Below are 13,375 nucleotides of genomic sequence, written 5' to 3'. Positions count from 1 at the left end.
GACTGTGATTGGGAGACACGAACAAACATTAAGCTATTCTTTAAGTCCTTTTATTTTGGTGGAAACCACTTTCACGATTTTTGTTCTCTTTTCAAATGTAATATGGACGAAGCTGGTATGTAGGAGTGTGTTGAGAGATCAATGTATTTATGCTTTTGGAGGAGATGAAGATGTATTGATCTTGTGGTTTAATTCTATAGGTGGATGTATTTGCGACGTTGTAAAGCACTTCAGAATCAGAGATTTGATTGAAGAGACGACTGCCTGGTTAAGGTATGGCTCAGTTTAGTGAGACTATATGAGTTTAATTCTTTATTGTAGAATTGATTCACCAGTGTTGCATTCTCTCTTTACAGGTATCCTATTCCCAGCTGGTCCTATCCTATTCTCTTCCCTCGCTTAATCGCCCTAATACTCGGTGGTATCATTTCAGAGTTGGGGATGTCAAGAGGTGTACATCTTTGTGCATCACTCGGATTCTGAGGAGTACTCATCTAAGGTTCTTGAGAGCCTTACACCGGAGTATCCCTTCCATCACATAACATGTGCATTTGTAAAGAGCATGTTCACCTAAGGGTATCTTGCACTGAATAACAGATATTTATTGTTACCCAACTCAATGGTACTCTTTTAATCTACTTCAGAAGAATTAAAGGTTGAGTGGGCCTGCCAGGATTTGAACCTGGAACCATAAGGTTAAACACAGGCCCCTACAGTGGACACATTAGTCCACTAAGCCACCAGACCCAGCAAATCAGACAAAGATTCCTGGGCAAATCACTGATTGTTGGGTGCCATCTTTGCTTGAACTCCACGGTCTCAGAGCTGGCTGCTGATGGTGAGAATCAGGATATTTGTCTGCTCTTCCGGTGCTTCCTTGGCATGCCAGCCTTACATCTGGCATTACCTCAGCTAGATCGGAGCCTCACCATCCGGGAAGACATCGGATGCCCACCAATAACGGTCTTCACAGGCTGAAGCTCAGGAGGGTTGCGCTACTTGGGTCGGTGTCATGCCCCCAGTTCTCGTTCATCCTTGTTATCTTCCTTTGTTGCCCCACTTTCAACCACTGGCTCAAATTAAGCATGGCTACTTTGGGATTGTCAAACTTGTGGTATAAAAAATAAAGGAAATTGCATAAAGTCATTTGCGTTTGCAAGCTTCAGTAAGAAGCTTACACTTTATAACTCCTAAATTCTGTCAATGCTCCCATCTGTTTCACTCTGTGGAGTCGTATCTGGCTGAATTGCTTGCTCTTGGAAAGTTAAGTCTGTTAGAAGCCAGGAGGCTAGGATGACATTGGGAGCAATGGATAGGAAAGGCATCTTCTAAATTTACCACTCTTTGGCGGCAAACACATCTGATTCCATTAGTGAACTCCATTCATTAAGGGAGCAGGATGTAGGATTTCTACAGTACGACACATGGAGAGAGACAAAGGTGGTCCCCTGGGAGCTGGTGATTTCGGCACACCTGCCTTCTATACAGTTGAAATGGGTTGATATAACCTATTAAGGGGTTTTGGATTGGGGAAATTGGGTAAAAGCCTGACCCCGGGTGCCCTCAGATGCCACGGTGTGATTGAGAGTTTCATGCATGTAGTGTGAAAATCCCCAATAGTACAGGAGTATTGGCTGAAATGTCAACATTTTCTGTGAGCAGTAGTGGGATAGCCAATAGATCATAACCCGAAATTAACCATCCTAGGTTTTATGGAAACATGGAGGTTCTCACACACTGATAGGAACTGGCTTTCTTCTAGCTAAACAAGATATTTTGTGCCATTGGAGATCAAATAGTGGACCATTGCTCCCACTTAAACGAGGCGGTTGACAGAGCTAGAACCACAGTAAAATTTAAAAGCCCTGGTGAGATCAGTTCCAGGATGAGGTGCCTCAACTGGCTATTGAGATCTGTATTGGATTCCTAATCTTGTATGATCTATTGTTATAAATGGTGGGAGAAAAATTCCGCTCCGCTGGCGCAGTCCGCAGAATTTTGCCCACTCCACGTTCCACTTTGAGCGTGGAGTTCCAGCAAAAAACTCCACCAGCTGCCATGTGGCAGAGTTTTTTCTGGCACATGGCTCATCAACAGTAAGTTGCCGAGCGCGAGCAAGAATTGACCCCCCCCCCCCCCAAGTGCGATTATCTGACACTAGAATGCCTCCTGGTGAGATTTGTCAATGCAGGTGGTCGCTGCAGGTCTCAACTGTTCGCATTGAGAAAGCTGCTGTTTGAGTAGAAAATCTATTCGAGCATCAGAAAGAAGCCGGGTGTTTTGGTGCGCAACATGATGCCATTCATGCTGATTTTACAGTGCGAAACAAGCTCCTGTTGCTAAAAATCAGTGCGAGCAGCGCATCATACAGAATTCCACCCGCTTACGGAACTTGCAGAGTTTTTATTTAACCCTGCTGAGTGAAACTCTGTGAGTTCCACCCACCTCTAGTTGTTATATTAATGACTCCAATCGAATGTATATTTTGCCTTTATTAAATGTCCTGCACACATGGTGTATAAAAAGGATCGCTCTGTTCATAATTGCCGTAATTATAGGGAAATCTTGGGGTGAACCCCTGATGCCTTAACTACAAAAGCTCCATGGACAGGAAATGCAGATTGTACCAGCAGAGCTAAATTCAAGGAAGGAGAGGCTCCAGAAGGTATTCAGTGGAGCTTGAGGCTTGGTGATGAGGAGACCCCAGATGATTTGAGAAGAGTTGAGGAGGGATAGCCTCAAGAGATTAGAATGGATACGGAGATCCCAGAAGAGAAGTGTTAATTAAATACCTTCTCCGCCTACTAGAAGAGTGAGACTCAGAGGGGGGAGGCACTAGATAGTCCACCTGGGAGTAATGTGAGAATCAGGGAGGAGGAGATCTCAGATATCACATTGTTATTCTACCATCCTCTAAGCTTGCAATTAAAATGCCACTTGGGGAGAGGAAAGAACTATACAAATAGCACATAAATGCTGGATTTGACAGCCATCCCATGCTCATAACTGGCTTGTTTTTTGCTTAACAAAGAGAATGATTTCTGTCACAATGCCATTGAGGCATGGCTTGCTTAATCCTTCCATTTATGGGCACGCAGGTCATGATGTTTAGGGAACCTGGTTGTCTCCTCCTAAGAGGGACATGTTCTGTGTAACATCTGTGTATATTTGAAACGGCATCTTGCACTCCACATGATACGTTGTGTATTTCAGATGTGAGCTAGTCCAGCTTTTGTTTTTTTCAAAAATTGTAATGATTCTTATGCTTTTTACAACATTTTTTGCTTGTACTTTTGCATTTCAACACCTCTCTTTTTCCTTTACAATTCTACTTGATACTGTATTTCAGTGTAACCATTTTATGTGTCAACTGGAGCTGCAAAGCAATCAAGAGTTAACATTTTCAACCAAAGAGTGGACAAACAAACAATCCAGGAACACACTCTTTCACAATAACAAAAAAGAATCCAAGAATACGCACTCTTCACCCTTCCCCTACTGATTCTGTGCCCTTGGCCGTGCACATGCCTCTAAACACCACTAATTCCAACTACTCTGGGCCTAATTCACAAAGGTAAATGTTCACGCTTGAATAAGTTTCCAATTTTTCCATCTTCAGGGTATGGAAACATGAGGTGGTGACGGCATTGACTTGTGCGCGCATGTCAAGTTTGCTGTTGATGAAAATCCTGAGGTTCTTGGTGTGGGTGTCAGTCCTAGTTCTTTTGTCCACCAGGTGGAGTCCCAAAATAAAGTCCTCTTCCCGAAGATGACGATTTTAGTTTTGTCTGTATTCAGCTTTAGACAGCTGGTGTTTATCCAGTGGATAATTTTAGTTATGCAGGCATTCAATTTGACCCGGGTCCTAGGCGTCTTGTCTGCGTGGGAGAGAATAAGTTGCTTGTCATCAGCATAGAAGAAGGTGTTGATGTTGTGAGAGTGTATGATACTGGCTAGAGGGATCATGTCTGAATTGAAGAGGGTTCAGGCTCAGGGAGGATTCTTGTGGAAATCTGCAGATAAGATCGTGGGCATCCGAAATGTACGGTGCCAGGCTGACTGACTGGGTCCTTCCAATCAGGAAGGAGCAGATCCACTGGAGTGGGTGTCCTTGGATTCTGATGTCCTGTAGATGTTGGATATGGATGGGGTGGGAGACCGTGGCAAATGCTGTGGAAAGGTCCAGGAGGAAGAGGTCCTGTCCAGAATCATGCAGATGTCATTCTTGGTGGTGATTAGGGCAGTTTGTATGCTGTGGTTAGGTCTGAAACCAGACTGAGTAGTGTTGAGGAGTTGGTGGTCGTTGAGGTCGTTAGAGGCATCAGTTGATGATTTGTCTGGGAAAGATAGCAGGGAGATCAGTCTTTACTTGACGAGCATTGCAGTGTCCGCAGAGGATTTCTTTAGCAATGGGAGGACACTTGTGTGGGAAGGTTGTGGAAGTGATATAGGAATTTATAATGGGTGTGAGCACTACTGCAATAACCAGTGGTTCACCTCCGGATGGAGGAAGAATACGACTAAAAAGAAACCCAATGATGATGCTGTCACGTTTTTAACACAGGGCAGAGAACCAAGATATACCACCTTACGACTTGGGTACTTGAATAAGGGTTTTTTATTGTCAATCTACACAAACGTTGCACACCCTGGTTACTCAGGTCAAGTGATCCATTCTCTTTTGATATTTAGTGCTTGGTACTGATCACCAAGCACTGCTCACTATTTTTGACAATCCAAAGGCCAAAATGCCCCCTTGCACTGAGAGGTGGGGGCGGTGACTACAAGAGTATGACTACATCATTGTGCGCCGGCCGGGAAAAGATCAAAACCCTGGCCGCTACTTTTCTCGAGTGCCCCTACAGTGTCTGGTTACCTCTTTTAAAGTGGCCTAGGTCTATGTTAGCTTCATTGGGGAATCCAGCACTCCTGCAGCTGTGTCCGTGGAGCAATTAAGTGCTGCTACTAATGCAGTTAGGAATATGCTCATCTTCAAAGACATTAATATGCATTAATCCTGGAGAACACATGCTCGACCTCTTGATTCCAACAGTGAATATCAGAATTTCAAGAATGTGCGTGATGAACTGTCATTTACACAAGAAGGGATTATCTTGCGAGGGTCGAGAATTGTCTTTCCTGAAAGTTTGCGACAGCGAGTCATTGAAGTGGCACATGAGGAACAATATGGAATTGTAGCCACAAAGCAAGCCCTCCGGGACCGTGTTTGGTTCCCTCATCTTGATAAGCGAGTTGAGAGAGAGCTCCAAGTTTGTTATTTATATAACTGTTTGTCCCCCAAAACAACACAGCATCCTTTGAACATGTAGAATCTTCTAAAACGTGGCTGGGAGAAAATTGCAGTTAACTCGTTTGGACCCCTTGAAAATGGCTATTACCTCATAGTAATCACAGATGAGTACTACTGGTTTCCTCTGGTGGAAGAATTTTTGTCAATCACTCATGATCGAGTAAGGCATATTTGCAACCTGGGGTGTTCTGTCCATTCTAAAATCTGACAATGGCCTACCATTCAATGGTCGGGAATTCAAAGACTTTCATACTCATTTGAACATCAAGCAGCAGAAAAGCACACCTCTATGGCCAATGGCACTGTTAAACATTTTATGAGCAATCTTAAGAAAGTTGTCCACTGCGCTGCGCTAGAGGGACTTGAGGTCGTCAGTTCTTCATCGTATTCTTCTTTTTAGGTCCCGAGTGTGTTGCAGGGCAGAGCCCTGCTCCGCCTCCGCGAGAGATTTTGTAGGAGAGGATTTTCAGAAGAGGGCTTTATGCTCCGCCCCTCATTCCCATTGGCCGGAGTCACCGTTTATGTTAAACGGTGGCCTGCCATTGGAAATGAGGTGTTTTGGTTGCCTCCCTTTGGCTTGCGATCTAGACTCGGTGGCCTGCTTCATGGCTGTCGTGAAGCACTTTCTTATCTTTATGGGGCCATGTGTTTAAACACATGGCCCCACAAAGATAAGAGATCCCCATGCTCCGGCGCGATCCTCTTTCGCTTTCGGGACCGTGCTTATTTTTACAATGTTGTGCCGATGTCCTTACAGACAGGGAATTGAGGTAGTCTGTAATACTACAATGCGTTCAATATATTTATTATTATTCGTGCCTCATATTTAGTATTCGCTGTTGACCCTTGAGCAGTCCTCGTGGAACTCTCTCTGTTTGTACTGTTCTGATCCTGTAAGTTTCTAGTGCTGTGTGTTTCTCGTGCGGGTACCTTCAGCCGCTATACAGTAGGCTATGCATAGCCAGTCCCCTGCTATCGCCCTCTTGGGTGCTGTGTTAGCTTTCTGCGTTTGGCAGACCTGCATATCAGTTTGTGGACGCAAGTTGTGTGTGCGCGTTAAAATAAGCGCTGTACAGTCGGCGCGCATGCCTATTTTATATACGGTTGTCCAAGCGCACCCAATGTGTATGCTGCATGTTGTGTGGGCATGCTGTGTATTTGCGTGCCCCGCTCGTTAAACACATCATATGCAGGGTTAGCTTTTAAAGGATGTTTTCCAGGGTAGATATTAAGACAGTTCTATTTGTGTTCCGAATTTGTGGGGGTCTTTGTGTGTTTATGTGTAGTGGTGTGCTTATCTTTGTGTGTGGGCCAATGTGTCTGTGTGTTTGCCTGATTGTGTGTTTTTGTTTTTGTGTACGTGTGTGTTTGTGCATTTGTTTCACTGTGTGCCTGTTTGTTTCGGGGTGTTTCTGTCTGTGGTTTATATGGGTGTCTGTTTACGTATATGCGTCTGTGTGCATGTATGTGTCTTTATGTGTGTTTGTGAGTGTGCATGCCTTTTGTGTCTGTGCATGCATGCTTATATCTGTGTTCATAACATCGCGGGCGTGAGGGCATCAGACGGCGGGGGCAGGAGTCGCTCAGTAAAACCATATTTCTGACAGCAACATCTCTGATGCAAACCATAACGCGCAAGTGAGTGCCCCTCCGGGGGTCTGCGGGGCCTCACTCTGGCGCATGTCCTCTGTGTCTGTGGTTTGTTGTGGTGTTGTACGGACATTGTTTTCCCACAAGCAGGCCTCGTCTCCGCTCCCAGGAGACTGATTCATCCCAGCCGGGGCCGATTCAAGCATGAGTCTCTTAGCAAGAAACAAGGAATCATTTTACAATAAAGCATTTTAAGGTTCAGCAGACCCGGGTTAAAAATGTCTCGGAGCAAGCATAAAAACAAATTGTTTCGTATCAGACTGAAGTGTCTCCTGAACATGACCACCAGCCTCCTGTTGTCCCAAATGACATGCATTGTTAGGGATTCATCACCGGACCTGCGGCGATGGTTTCAAGAAGTGTGGGTTTGGCTTCATCAGCCAGGAGCAGTGTCTGAGAATCAAGGATTTACCCTACTAGTCCACAGCTATGAGGCTGGGGTGCTGGGGATGGGTATTAGGGGAAAGCAGTACGGATTTCAAAAGGCCAAACACTTAAAAAAGAAACTCATCTTTATTGTTGAATAGCTCGAGTGATGTTTCCATCAGTGAACGACTCATCTTCCTCAACTATCAAATGTTTCTAAGGGTAGAGGGGCCATCTCCCTGGAGGAAAAAGTCCTCCGGAAAGAAAGGTTGGCCTTCTATGCTGACTTAAGGGCAGTTTCAGCCACCGAGCCATTCGGTTTATCATATTCCATCATTTATGGGAGACAAATGTACTTACAGGACAGATAATTCCGCCCTCCAATGTGTATAGAATTCAAGACTTCATTGTTCAATATAAATAAAACTTACAATCGAGTTTTTTCGGGTATCGCCCAGAGAATTTGGAATTTTCTGCCCACTGAAATCAGGATGAACCCCTCAACGGCATCTTTGAACAAGCATTTGCAATGCAATAGGTCTCGCAATTGCGAGATATTGAGCTATTGGCATTGTAAATGACAATGCCTTTTATTTATGTTTAAAAAACCTGCAGTAATAAAAGGCATTGTCATTTACAATACCAATAGGTTAAAGTTTCGAAAATGCGAGACCTATTGCATTGCAAATTCTTGTTTATTTAACAACGGGGAAATGTAGTGTCTTGGGTATCATAGAGTGCGGGACTCCTATGGTCCCTAATGGACTCCGTAGTCTTGTAACGCGAGTGATTGGGTGTGGATAATAAATGTCATGACGCAGTACAAGTCAGTTAACGATTACCCTATAGAGAATAAATACGTGTAATACTGAACTCCGTGTGTGGCGTGATTCATTTACATGCTACCAGGGTTGGACTGGGAACCTAAACGGCCCTGGCAAACAGCTCGGCTGGCCCCCCTGGGGGGCCGAGCTGGTTGCTATGGCCGATTTCGGCCGATTTGTTACATGGGGCTGATATTGTGGGCCCCGGTAACAAAACCAGCCCCCCGGGGCCCACAACTGGCCCCTACCTGAGGGCTCACTGGGGAAACGCCCGGTGCCTGCTACGGTCAGTCTGGCCCTGCATGCTACTGGGCAGGGGAGGAAGCTACACCGAGTACCTGCACTTCTTTAATTTGAAAGCAAGAGAACCTGCACTTCTCAGCACCACTTAATGGAAGAGTACTGACACTTCTCAGGAGCAAACAGGTACTCTAACTAGTGAGTACCTGCATTTCTATATTTCCATTTAAAGTAGTGCGGGTAAGTCAGTGGTATGCAACAACGTACTCACTGAACAACCTAGATACACGTTTTCAGCGGCCAATGTCATGCTGAAGCATTGCGGCATATTTTGAATATGCTTAAACCACTAAAAGAACCACGCCCACCATATTATCTTGTCTCCTCTGTTTTGAAGGTTTCTGTTTTCTGCTGAGCCTCGTTTCTGCTGAAGTATGCGGTAAGGCCCACAAGTATTTAAAACACGTCCATGCTGAGGTGAACCACTTTCTCGCCTGACACTGGCAGTATTTCAGCGAAGAGCCGCGCATCCGGTGCTTTGGAAGAACAACTGAGAGTGAAGGAAGGTATCCCCCTCTTCAAAGTATGCAGTGGGCGTGCATTTTCCAGGAGCGTGTTTTGGACAGAGGAGAGCGTCGGCTGCTCGGTATCAGCGCTCTGGCTCCGGCGGGGCGGGATGGAGGCCGGGCGGCGGAGCCAGGCGCGGGTGGGTCAAGTACAGGTTGCAGAGCAGGAAGGAGGAGGGAGGGGCGGCCGGTCACTCCTCGTCTTCTGTCCAGGGAAGGGAATGCTGTGGCCGCTCCATCAGCGTGGTATGTCTGTGTAAACATCATTAGGCAGCCTGCACGGGCTGACAGACTGCGGACCTTCGCCTCTTTGTACAAATCATTCTTCTTCCCGCTATTAAAAAAAAAATACCGCACGTATGAATATTATATGGACGTTTCGTGGCAGCGTGAAGACGTGTAATCCCTTCTCCTTTGATCTTGAGCAGAGTGAGGGGAGGAGTGCACATGCAGGCGACGGCGGTGGGGGCAGCGTGGTTTTTGTGCATTGTCTTGGCTGGCGTGCTCCCTTCTCTGCAGGGGGAGGCGGCGCGTGCTCCTCTGATTCATGGAGATATTGATAAAGTGACGCGTAGTCTGGGGAAGCACTGGAGTGAATCGAAGCGGCGGTTCGTTATTGTAGCCTTGTCGAGGGAGATCAAGAATGAGTCATAGGACAACAAAACAAAACTGGATGCAGTACTTTGACAAGATCTGAGAAGTAGTGATAGGGGTGTGCCGACTGCAGCAGCAGTACTGTGGCATGTTTTTTTTGGTCTCGCGTTAGCCAAGACATATTGACTTCACTTATGTATCGCATTGGTATAGAGGCTTTCAGCCAGCTTTTTCATCAATTGGGCTGTGATTGTGTCATTTAAATGTTTCTTCTGCCCACTACAACATACGGCATGGGTGATTCAGCCCACGGTTAGCCATTGGCTAACTTCTTGTGCGTGATGACGTTGTGCACTTTCACATGGAGTATACCACACACAAAGTAGTTCCATTAAGTACCATGGACTACCATGGCAATGAGTGGTTTTTGCGACCCCAAAAAATATTTTTGCATTTAGCCAAAGTTTTTTTTTATGAAGGGTCGGCAGCTTCCAAAACAAAAAAGTTTTTCAACAACCATGACAAAGCCAAAAGGCGGGTTGGTAGTCAACACCATGACATATTGGCTGTGACAATGCTTGTTTTCATTTGGTTCTGTCACCTCAATTTCAGTTGTGCAGCACTCTCCCTTAAAGTACTCCCATTGCCTTATAAATGCACAAAGCACATTTGTGTCCACTTGTAGGGTGTGGTGACTATGTGGCTGTGTTCTGAAGAACACTACTTTTTATTTCATCCTCTACTCATGCTCCCTGGGCATCGTGTGGCCTAGTGGCTATAGCTGCTGCCCTTTAACTTGGGGAACAAGGTTCAATGCCTGGTCTTGACTCATCATCATCATCATAACTTTATTCGACGGTTGAGTCATCAAAGTACATCATATAAAAATACATCAATTATTCAAAATACGACGAATTTCCAAAAATGTAAAATAGTTAAAATTAACATTAAATTCCATGACACAACTCTCAAAGATAATATAGAACTACGATATCTTTAAAATATTCCCAATTTACTATAATCTATAACAAATTCAGCATATCTAACACATTTAAATCAATAGTGAATATCAATCTCCATCAAAGCACAAAAACACAGACCTTATGAAACAACTAGTCTAATGTATCACATGTGGCTATTTAGCTATATGGTTACCTCACGTCCCATTTTTAATTTTTTTTTTTTATACAGTTACTCAAATTAAGAAGCCGTTTAAAGGCGGCTTTTAGAGCGAAGTGACCATGTCCATTTGAGAAATTTCGCCACTGCTATCGCAATTGAAGGTTTAGAATCTGTACTTAAAATTCTCAGGTATGTCAACATACCTCCGAGTGCCCATGAGCCGACAAATGGGTTTTATCCACATTCGGCGAGGTGCAAGATATTGAGGACAGTCAAACAAAATATGACTGACAGATTCTTGTTGGTCCGGACACCAGGGGCATCTGTCACTTGGAGACCCTTCCCATTTCACCATAAACTGCCTAGTTGGGAGGGCACCAGCCCTAAATTGAAATTACAGTTTGCGATCATATGGCCTTTCAATAACATCCCAATCTTCTTCAAACATGGGCCTGGTCTTAAATTCAAGAAAACGACCTGTGAGATTTGTTGGTAGCTTTTCCAACATTATTGAATGGTGGACCATTTCCCAATATCTTGCTTTTCGAATTTTTTTACATGGGAAGGTTGCATTTTGAGGATTATCCCACAGTTCTACCATTCCCATCTTCCCTAATAGGGATCTAATCTCACTCGGCCATTTTATTTTATGAAAAGGATCATTATTAATAATATCCATAAGGCCTCGAGCGTATTGCGTTAATTCCTCTGTGCTCCATATTCCATACCAATATAACAATGGGCGCAAAATTACTAAATCTTCAATCCCTTTTCTACCTAGATCCCAATGTAGAGGGATTAAAGGGGAACTTTGCGGTACACCGGTCAACTTGCGAAAAAACTCATTTTCCATCTTGGTCAAACGGGTTACATTTTCAAAGCCCCATAGTTCAGCTCCATATAGGGCTGAGCTCAATACCTTCATCCCATAGATCTCAAGAGCTGGGCGAATAGGTTTAGTCTGTGATGTTTTGAATTTTTGTAGGAGACAACCTGCTTGTTGCTGATGCTTGAGGATAGCCAAATCAATATGGTTATTCCAACACATATCTCACTGCAAAGTCACCCCTAGGTAAGTAAAACGTCCACCTGTTCTAATGGACATTTGTCCATGACTATATTGCCTCTAAAGGATCTGTGTTCATTAAACGCCATGAACTTGGTTTTGGCAGTGTTTATTTCCAACCCATGCAGGCGACAGAAATCTTCAAAGCGCAACAAGGCTTTCTGAAGGCCGCAAGGAGTTTTAGAGATGATCAAGGTGTCGTCCGCAAACAAGAGCACAGGGATGCGAATACCATCCAGCACCGGGGCATCGGTGGGGGTCAGAGAAAGGTAATCCACCACCCCATTGACAAAGAGCGAGAACAGGGTAGGCGCCATTACGCACCCCTGCCGCACTCCCCGCTCAACGGGGAAGGCTTCAGTAGCCTCCCCCTGTAATCCCCACCGAACCCGTGTAAAAGTGTCCTCATGCATGCGGACGATCAATGTTAGTAGTTCCGGAGCCATCCCCAAATCCATCAAAACCTGCCATAATTAGTCACGTGGAACTAGGTCAAAGGCTGCCCTCAAATCCACGAACACTGCATACAGGGACCCTTTCCCTAGGACCACAGTGCGCCAATACAAAGTTACAAACCGAAAGACTTGATCAATTGTTCTAGTTTTCCTACGAAATCCCGCCTGTAATGAACTCAAGATATTGTTATCATCCATCCAATCCTGCATTTTAAATAGCACTAGCCTTCCCATAATTTTTTGAATGGAATCAATCAGGCTGATAGGCCTGTAATTACCTGGAACAGCCTTGTCCCCCTTTTTATAAACCGGCACTATTTCTGCCCCCATCCAAGAGGGAGGAACAGCCCCGCCCAGGGCTATAGCATTTGCCAGTTGAGCTATATACACCCGCCATGTTTGCTTATCATTTAGAAAAACATCTGCGGGGATGCAGTCCATACCTGCAGCCCTACCATCTGATACAGTCTCCAAAGCCCTGTCCACATCTTTCAGACTAAAGGTAACATCTTTATAAAATGTATATTGAGTAGCGTGACCGCACTCATACCTTCCACTGCATGCATATTGTGGTTTAAAATACTCTACCCACGAGTGTTGCGCAACATTATTCTGTGGGCGTTCAGGACACCCCCCCCATCCCATTTGAATATATCCCAAAACAATTTTGGATTCTTAGCTTTACATGCGTCTTTCAACTCCTGCCACTTACATCTATCCCTAATTAGCGTCAAGGTCTCGGGGTACTTGGCGACCTGGCTCCACTTAAGATGTCTCTCATCATTTGCTAGGGCTACTTCGGGGACTATACTATCATAGTTACCTACTCCCACGCTACCTATTTCCAGTCTAAAGGAAGAGGTAAGTGGGTTATGATCACTCTCTTGGCGTGTAATAACAGCCATGTCCATAAGGCAATGCCATAATTTTAAATGGACAAGCAAATAATCTATTCGGCTAGACCTATGGCCGTTGTCATACGTAAAACTTCCCTGCCTATCAGAGTGCGTGCGCCCATTGGCAGCCCTTAAATAATTTCCCATACATAATCCCTTAAGTTGTATAGCCTCTTCAGTCCACTTTTTTATGGGTACCAACTCAAGTTGGGGAATACCCCATCTAGAGTCTTCCTCCTCCGTTATCTTTTGGTCCTCGTAACCTAACGGTTCGAATGTAACATT

This window comes from Triturus cristatus, chromosome 5_1, assembly GCF_964204655.1.
Source record: "Triturus cristatus chromosome 5_1, aTriCri1.1, whole genome shotgun sequence".
In the NCBI taxonomy this organism is placed as follows: domain Eukaryota; kingdom Metazoa; phylum Chordata; class Amphibia; order Caudata; family Salamandridae; genus Triturus; species Triturus cristatus.
The sequence above is the reverse complement of the archived record's forward strand: the minus strand, read 5'-3'. Positions refer to the sequence as shown.